The following is a 9,746-nucleotide window of genomic DNA, read 5'->3' on the forward strand; positions in this document are numbered from 1 at the left end:
GGAAGACGTTTCAAGGCTTAAATTCGTGGAGGCCTAAAATTTTTTAAAGTCTATAAAACCATACATTTTCACATGGTATAGTATAGTAGTGTAGTTCATTTTCTTCTGAGAGTTGTGGCCCATGACATATACACAGAGATAGTAGCTTTCACACAGTTATAAACTGAAACTCATCAGCCTTGCCAGTCTCTGAGTGCAGATGAGATCCCATTCATGCAAATGCCCAAGTGTCTTCCTTTCACTGTTCCTGCTTATAACTAGGGCCCTCAACCCATGAACTATTTCTTATGTCCATGGGTTATGACTTCCACACATTTACTGGGAGATCAGTGCTAGTTGCTGTTGGCTCCTGCTGCTTGAGGCCCGTGCTTTCCCTCACCGCTGAATGGGCATAGATCCTTTTCCATTTCAACAACTTAGGATGACTTCAGTCTTCATGTTGCCAGGTTTGCTTGGGACTCTGCCTTAAAATAAGGAGGCTGCTACCTCCCCTTAGACTGACATTCTCTTAGAGGGAATCCCCAGAAGGCTTGCATATACCCCAGTGCTTTACAAGATCCAGTTAGATTTACCTGTGGCCATTCTTCCCTTCCCAATCTTCCTAGGATGCATAGCTGTGCCCAGAGTAGCTGGGTCACAAAGTGTTCAAACAAGTTACCACATTTATCCAGAGACGCTATTTCCTCTTGACCTTTGGCTCTGTTTTTGAGTCTGGCTCAGAAATTTTTTCCACCATATTTCCTTGCAATTTGGCTTCTGTTCTTTTCCATTCTCTGCTTTCTCCTTCCCAACTACCTAATTCCATATGACATATATGACTAAAACTCAGCTCTAGCCCTAGCATGAACTCCTTCCATATGTTTATATATATATTAAATATAAGATTTTAATAGTGGTTATATTCATATTTTCTTTAACAGCTGCATTGAGGTATAACTGATATACAATAAACTGTACATGCTTAAATTGTTCAATATAATAAGTCTTGGCATTGCATATCTATATATTAGCACATTTTTAAATAATATTAAAAGATTTTTAAAAATACATGCAGTTGTGTAGGGGTGTGTGTGTGTATATACTCATGTATGTGTGCATATTTGTGTGTCCTTCAACTAGAGGGCATGGAGGAGGCACTCATAGAAGGCAAGCTAACTTGAGGACCCAGATGGAGACTGGAGAGTTAGTGTGGCAGACCCATATATCCAGGGAAGGAACACCTAGGAGAGAGTAAGGTGTAAAACCTTAATCCAAGAAACAAGAGGTTTTCAAGGGGCAAGATTAATTTGAGTAAAACGAGGTGTCAGTTCTAAATCCTGGAGTGTGTGGGGGGTGGATATTAAAAGGATTACAAAACAAAATGGTAAAAATGGTACTAACATTCCAGTGATAGAGTAAAAGATAGTGATACATTTTTGGCTAAGTTATAACACAAACGGAGTGGTAAATATACTCTCATATCAATAGAAGCATTACTGGATCATGAACCAGAGGAGGAAATGACTGAAATGGTTCAGAGTACACCACCCCAAAATATGCTGCTTTGACATAAGGATTATTTTGATGTAAAGACAATAGAAAGTAAGCAGACACAAGAAAATCTCTCTGCCTTTTCCTTTCTACCAGGAAGGGCAGGACAATTCTTCATCACCTGGGACAACTCTAGACTCTTACCCGCCTGGAGAGGGCACCAGAGAAATCTGCATAACCAACCTCATGCACTAGCTCTTAACTTCATGAGTTTCTCCATGTATTTATCTTTCCATTATTTGCCACCCCTAAAAGCCTAAACCACTTTTCCTTTGTCTTGTCATTTGTCTATAAAATTGTTGTTCTTTGTTAAGATGCTATATAATCCCCAAATTCTAACCACCACTTTGAGTTACCATCACTGACTTTCTCATATGAATGCTTGATGAACATGTTAATAAACTTCTGCTTTGTTTTTCCTGTTAATCTGTTCTTTGTCCATCTAATTCATAGGGCCCTAGCCATAACATCTAGGAGAGTAGAGGGAAAAATTTTTTCCTTCCCAAAATCACCAAGCATGTACAATGATCAACACCAAGAACAGAAGAAGACCACAATGAGTAGGGCACCATGTCATGCAGTCCAGGTTGAAAGCTGGGACCCTCACGGTAGTTAGAGGAGCCAAGGAAAAGGATGACAGGAGGACAGTGTTGTTGCTAATTGGTATGTGTGAGATATACATTCTAGTAACCCACAGAAGATCAGAAGGAAAGATTTAGGCCTGAGGTTCCTACACATCTCTAAGTAGGGCTTGGTCAGAGAAATGTTACTGTAATACTATAAGCTAACCACTGCATGCTTCAGGCTGAGAAACCAAGATATATGCACATCTGCTTGGTACATTGTACATTACTGTGTATAATTGGCCTTTTATTTTTGATTATAGTCTATTTCCATCCCACCTCCCAAATTAGGGTTACTTTATATGCTCCTCTTATTGGCTCTCCATATCTGAAGCAAAGCATCAGAACTTCCTGTTTTTATCATCTTTGGGTTGTAAGTTGCAGAGATGAATATGTGGATGAAGAAGATAAGTGACAAACATCAAGGTTGATCACAAAAGATTAGCTCAACCAGTTCTGGAGTCAGTTTCTGTACATTAATATATAACTTAATTTGAACCAAAACAAACACCAGCTGTTGCTATTTACATGGTTAGAAGAATATAGATGCATGTTCTTATAAACTGGGGCAAAAAGAAAATGTGCATATTTTTGACTAAAAAATAATCATTTGTTATTGCCATCCACAGTGAGAATCACATCAAACCATTTAAAATAGTTTAAGTAAGTTATTTGGAATTTAAAGGAAAAGCCCTAAATTGTTGCCCCAAATTATTACAGAAATTAAAAATACATATATACCAAAGAAACTACTCAGGACAGGGAGCTGAGAAGAGGGGAGTAAGATAACTATTTACTGTCTACCAAGTGCTAAGAATGCCACATGTATTATTATTCTACATTTATTTTATTTTGGCTTTTCATCACAACTTATGGGCTGGTATTATGTTCTCTACTGTGTGAGTGAAGAAGCTCATTCCTAGAAAGCCAAGGTCAGGACGCTCGTCCAAGCAAGTGCAGCTAGCAGTGCCAGAGTGGGCATGTGGACCCAAGCCTCCCTGATTCCAAAGTTCATTCTCTTTGCACTATATTAGGTGGCCAAATTATACTCTGAGATACCGTATTTCAAAATTGCTTTATAAGGAAAGGAATCACATACATTTATCAGGTTGTTCATGAAGCATCTAAAATCTGAGTACATTTCAGCTCAGGCAGTACAAGGCATATAACTATGTTGAGTAGTAGGCATGATTGTCTTTCAAGGCCATATTGTCTCATAGGGAATATAAACAAAAATAGCCAACTATAATATAATCACAATCCCTTCCTGCCACCACCCCTGTAAGTTTCAAAGACAATAAAAACTAACTAATAAATATATCATAATCACAAAATACATCCATACAATGGAATAATCTTCAGCAGTGAAAAGGAACACACTGATATATAAGCAACATGGATAAATCACAAACATGTTATGCTGAATGAGAAAAGGCAGATACAAAAGGCAGATACTTTATGAATCCTCTGATATGACCTTCTGCATAAAGCAAAACTAAATGGACAGGAATCAGATCCATTGAGGAGTCTGGGAATGTGGAGAGGAAAGGGACTAAAAGGAGCATGTGGAAACTTTTAGGGCGATAGAAACATTTTGTATCTTGATTGTGGTGGTGGTTTCATGAGTGTGTACATTTTTCACAACCTGTAGAACTGCTGATTTGAAAAGGATAAACTGCTGTATGTAAATATCTGAATCACCACTATTTAAAAACTTTTAAGATCCAAAGTAAAAAGAGAATATGTTTATAGAGAGACAGGTGGGGTGACGTCTGGGCTTCAGAAACGCCATCTGGGGAAAGAGGTCTGGGGGAAGTGAACTTAGGATGTGAGTTAAGGAAACAAAATGCCAATGTTTATGCCACAATGTCTAGGAAAGGAAAGAAGAGAGACTAATTCTTCATATTTAATTACATCTTTAAAAGACACTTTCAATGTAAGCGCATTTGCCTGACTTGACTAAAAATTGATTAAAGAGAATGGATGTTTCCTTTTATAGTCAGTGGAAGTAATATTTACACATAATGCAAATGCCTCATTGGAGAGGTAGGTAGCCCTAGGATGTCTGAACAGTCTCCTCTTCCTCTCTTATTTCTGTCACTTCAAGGGTGCCTTCCTGACAATGCCAATCAAATGCAGTACAATCAACATTTCTGGGAAAATCTCGCATTCATTTTCATTTTTGCCTCAGCTAAGTTCTGAATTCTGTGCAGTGAGAAAAGTTAGTGTCTTCATGCTAAATAGGTCCAGTCACATTCAATCCAGCACATGTTTACGGAGTACCTATTGTGGCTAACTACTGCACAAAAAGCAGAGGCAGGGCAAAATGGAAGTACAATGCCTGCTGCCCTCAGGAAGCTGATAGGTGACTTGTAGTATAAGACATACTTAGGCAATAAGGGCCCCTGCTTGGACTTTGTATGTGCAGGTCTAAAGGACCGAAGGGAGAATTCACCGGGAGTCAGTCTGCATTCGGGTTTGAGGGGCTTTATAAATGGAGTTACCTTAATGGAGGAGATAGATAAAACAAGGTCTGGCATCTGAAAGGAGGGCAACTTTGATTACAGAAAAGTCTGTCCTGGCTTCTATTGGTGGGTTAAAATAGAAAGCATGTCTTTTTTTTTTTTTTTTTTTTTTTTAGTATTGGGACCACAAGGGTATCTGAGAGAAATATAGACAGAAGGAAGGTATTCTCATCCCCATTTCAGAAGAGAAGACAAGACAGTACCTTTGTATTGAGGATGTCATCAGCGAAAGATGCCACAGGCAAGACCTAGAGGAAGAAAATGGCAGACACCACTTGATAACCAAGAAGTTGTGCTCATGAACATGAGACAGCCCTTTGGGAATTACAGAAATAATTGGAGGGGGTGCATTTTTAAGGGCCAGGAATAGGAGGACTCCAGGTCAAAGAACAAAGGATTGGATACAACGAGGGATATTTGTAACTGTTAATGTGAGCCCAGTTTTATCTTCAGAAGGGCCTGGAATAGGTATAGATGGGTAAATGTATATGTATAAAATTAAAATGTCGTTTAGTGCCATATGGACCGGGACAGACTGGAATTACTGTAGGAATTTAGAGAAGGGAGAAATCATAGTGTGCCATTCAGTAGGACTTCCTTGAGAAAGAGAAACTGGAGCTTGAGAGTCAACACATTTAACTCACAACTCTGACAAAAGCGTTTTCCAAACAATTGTCAGGAAAGAATCACCCTCAGATAAAAACCATCTTTTGATATCTCTTTGAGGGAATGGGGACTGCTCCTCAGTTTTCAGGTATAAAATTACTTACAAACAGTAGATACTTAATAAATGTCTGTTAAATGAATATTTTTATAAATGAATAAGGTCTTAAACATTTTATTTTTTAATATTTTAAAACAATGTCACTGTTTTAGAATTTTAAATATTAGACAAGTCTTACAAAGACACTATATAGATTCATGATATATTATGAAGAACATGGATTAAATCATCTTGAAAAATATTTCTAATTTTTACTTTGTACTTTCATAGAGTTTTGGAGTGGAAAGTTTCTCAGAGATCCTTCCTGGTCTGAAGTTCCATTCATATTAGAATAAACTTAATAGTAATCATGTTGATTATATTTGAAATACCATTTGAATGGACATTATGAGTTTAATCACTTAATACCAAATTCCACCCAACTCATCTCTTACTTCTGTTATAGAGGCTGGAAGTTAAATATTCTATTTCCCTTGTAATGTGGAATGGTCATGTAACACCATTATGCAAGGTATAAGTGAAAGCCTGCTGGGAAGAAGAAATTCTGGGAAATGTTTTACAATTCTGATTTTTTAAAAAAGAATGACAGATTGGCTTTCTACCTAACTTCTTCAAGCTTGGGACCCAGATGTCATTCTGTAAGGGGTAACAAACTGGCTTGTGACGAAGGCCAGCAAAAAGGCCAAGAGAATCAGGATTTCCAAGAACTGACCATTGTATCTAAGATCTTAAATAAGTGGTACTAATTTCTTGACCTCTGGCAGTGCCATACAAGAGCTAATATATTCTTTGTAAAATGCATTCTTTCATTTTATAAACTCTCATATTCTATCAAGAACCTACTTGTCACTATGAAAAAAGATTGTTAGATGCAAAATATACCATAGCTGTGTTGTATTTTATGTTTGCACTGTCATATGTTGTCTTGATTTTTAAAATAGTTTATCATATAGTAATGATCTTAATATCCTAATATCCAATTTTGTCGATTGGATTTTTTTATTTTTTGGATAAGTTAAAACACTTGTCTGAGAGTCCTGACAGTTGATAGAAGGAAAAAAAAATTGACAGACATTAACTTGAGAGGCAATTTTAGACATTAAAATAATACGAAGACAGAAAAATTAAACTAAGTGTTACTTTGCACAAGAAGTAGTAAGTTTATGGGACTTAATACTCTAAGATACAATTAATAGTTTAAAGAATATCTACTTAAATGAACTAACACTTTGGTTAATACAGAGTTAATATTAGAATTTGAGTTATAAGGGCATGCTTTCAAACAATTAGTGTTTCTCAAAAGCAGAGCAGGATTTCCAGCTGGAGTAGTGAAAACCTCAGTCTTGGAAGAGCCTAAAATAGGCTGGGTCATACTATCTGGGTTGTTGTAGAGAAATTTCCAGTACTGGATGACTTTTAAATTGCCTTCAAATCTATGAGTCTATGATTAGTGACCATATTATATGTTCATGGTTTTCTTCCCAAAGAGATATAATAGCTAGATAAATAACACTTTATTCAGATTATCATTTCTTGCATTCATTCAATAATAAAAAAAGTTTTCTAAGTACCTACTATGTGGCAGTTACTACAATGATAGTATGCATCTCTGTGTTTTCATTTCTCTTCCCGTGACTTCTGAAATCCTTGCTGTTGGGGGAAATGACTTTGGAAACAGATAGGACTTGGTTTTTATTTCAACATCATCACTTAGTAGCTTTATAACCTTGAAGTAGCCCCTTAACTCCTGTCTCAGTTCCATCACCTAAAAAACAAAAATAATAATAGTATCACCACAGTGTTAGTGATAAGATGAAATAACATGTTAGAAAATTGCCTGATATGTGGGATGTAGGCAATAAATGTTGATTTTCTTCCTTTTTTTCTCTGCTTGTAGAAAATTGGGAGACTTCACCCAGCCCCATCAGTTCCACTCAAAACTACCTGCTTCACATGTGCCAATTCTTATAGCTCTTAGAAATACAAATGACTTCATTCAAACATACAATCTTCATTCAGGAAGATATGGTCCACCTTAGAAGGTGAAGAACTGCTGTGCTGTCAAATAATACACTAATTGGAATCTTTGCAGAATTACCCACCTTAAAATGATGAGGTATACAGAATGGGTGGGAATGAAAGAAGAGTTTGAAAAGTGAATGAAAAGGAATAGCAGATGGTACTTGGGTGCTAATAGAATATAAAAGTCTGAGAGTAAAGGAAGGAAGAAAACAGAAAATGAGAGACTCAGCATATGAAACTAAAGAGCCCTGGGCATTTCATCGAGGACGCTTAGAATCTCCAGCATGGCTAATTTCAAGCTCCACTAATTATAGTCTGATGACCAATTCTGGAGACTATTCTTTATTTACCAGGTTGAGGCATTTCCACTCTTGCTTTTGGAATGCCATTTGGGATTGTGGTATCTAAATGAATTCTTGCCACACAGGCTTGGTTGAAAGATACTACAAAAACAAAAAAAATAGCTGAGCAAAGTGGAAGCTAAAGACCAAACCTGCAGATGTTTCAATGCTGCTTTTATTAATTCAAGCCAGTTCTTGCCAGTCAAGTACTAACTGGAGCACTGGCAGATGACCAAACTGCATTCATCTGTGAAGTGGCTGGCAGCCTGGGTGCCTACAGACAATGGTGCTTGCCCTATTATTCCTGCCATAAGGGAGGAATTGGAACATTGTAACTGGAATTTGCGCAGGTCAGGGACCCTATCCACTGATTTAAGACTCAACTCTCAGAGTGGAATGACTCTGATTCTGCTCTAATCCACAGGGAAAGTTTCATTTCAGGCACCAATGAATCCTTGAAAATCAGCAAGATATCAAATTCAATTAAAGTATAAACCTGGATTTCTGTATACTGAGGAATTCCAGGGATCTCCTTCTTTCTCACAAGATTACACTCTTCCCACGTCTGGAATTGTACATATCTTAGAGTTCATTTTGTTTGATATTCATACAGCCACCTCCAGCTTTCTTATGGTACCCGTTGGCATGGCATATTTTTTCCCCATCATTTTCCTTTCAACTGATTTGTGCCTTTGAATCTAAAGTTTGTCTCTTCTAGAGGGCATGTAAATGGACCTTATTCTTTTATCAGACTGACAATCTCTGCTTTTTGATGAAAGATGAATCACCTTTAACATAATTATTGATATGATTGGAGTAACATTTGCTATGTTGCTGTGTGTTTTCTATATGCCTCATGCTTTGTTTGTTCCTCTGTTTCCTCTTCTCTGTCTTCATTTGTTTGTAATGCTTGTAATGTAATCATGACAGCTCTTGTTTCTGGCAAAAAGTCTTTCTTTTTTCAAGGATTGTTACTAAAATAACCCAGCTGATTTTGCATAATCAGTGGGGCCACAGTTGCTATTATTCTTAGCGAGACTACCTTTCCCATCTTTCTGTATCCACTCCTTGCTGTCCAGCTCATCTCACCCCTGCTTGAAGAAGTAGGTAAAAAAAGTAATTATTTGACATCTGGACTATGGAGAATTCTAGTATGGCATATATATGTGTGTATAATGATTATTTACTTAGAATGTGAGAGGGGATAATTTTTCTTCTTATTGTCAGCTCCAGAGTGAGGGAAAGAATTTGATGGCTGTCACCATTTTAATACTAAAGAAAAAACACAAATAGAATGCAACATTTTTAGAAGGTACAGGGTACCATGTTCTCTGTGATATCAAGTATATCAAAATAGAAATACGTAAAAAATAAGCATGTATGCCAGAAAAAGGATAAATTGATGTTAGTAATTTCTGGTGTTACAACTGTTTTTAAATGATTTTTCTGTTTTTCAGATTTTCTACAATGTGTATATATTCCCTTTTACCCCAATTCTTTCCTGATTTAAAAATGGATACTCAATCATCCTACAGCATGGTTTGAGGATGAAAACACTGACAAGATGAGCATGTGTGATTACTACTAAAACTTCTCATATTCTCTTCTAGCCCTTATATATTAAATAATTATATTTCTTTGAATTATAGATTAAATAAAGAAAATAACCTTTTTTCCCACTTCTTAGTATTTTTTTGTTTCTCACCAGGTGGTCCAATCTATTGTTATACAACAGATAATTTATTATTAAAACATTCCATTAGAAGAAGATATGTAGTAATACGGATTCTGTGGCTTTTGTGTCAAGTTTGCAAAAGACTAATCACATTGCTATATTGTGTACAGGAAACACCACAGACACACTTAATTTGCTTTTGTTTTTTCCTTTTAGACCATCAAAGTGAAAACCTACTAGGAAGCTAAAAAAAAATTGGAACTTTGGAAGAAATACTAATCTTGGATAAAATTTATGTACTTAAAA

Source organism: Ursus maritimus, unplaced genomic scaffold (assembly GCF_017311325.1).
Source record: "Ursus maritimus isolate PB19 unplaced genomic scaffold, ASM1731132v1 scaffold_15, whole genome shotgun sequence".
In the NCBI taxonomy this organism is placed as follows: Eukaryota; Metazoa; Chordata; class Mammalia; order Carnivora; family Ursidae; genus Ursus; species Ursus maritimus.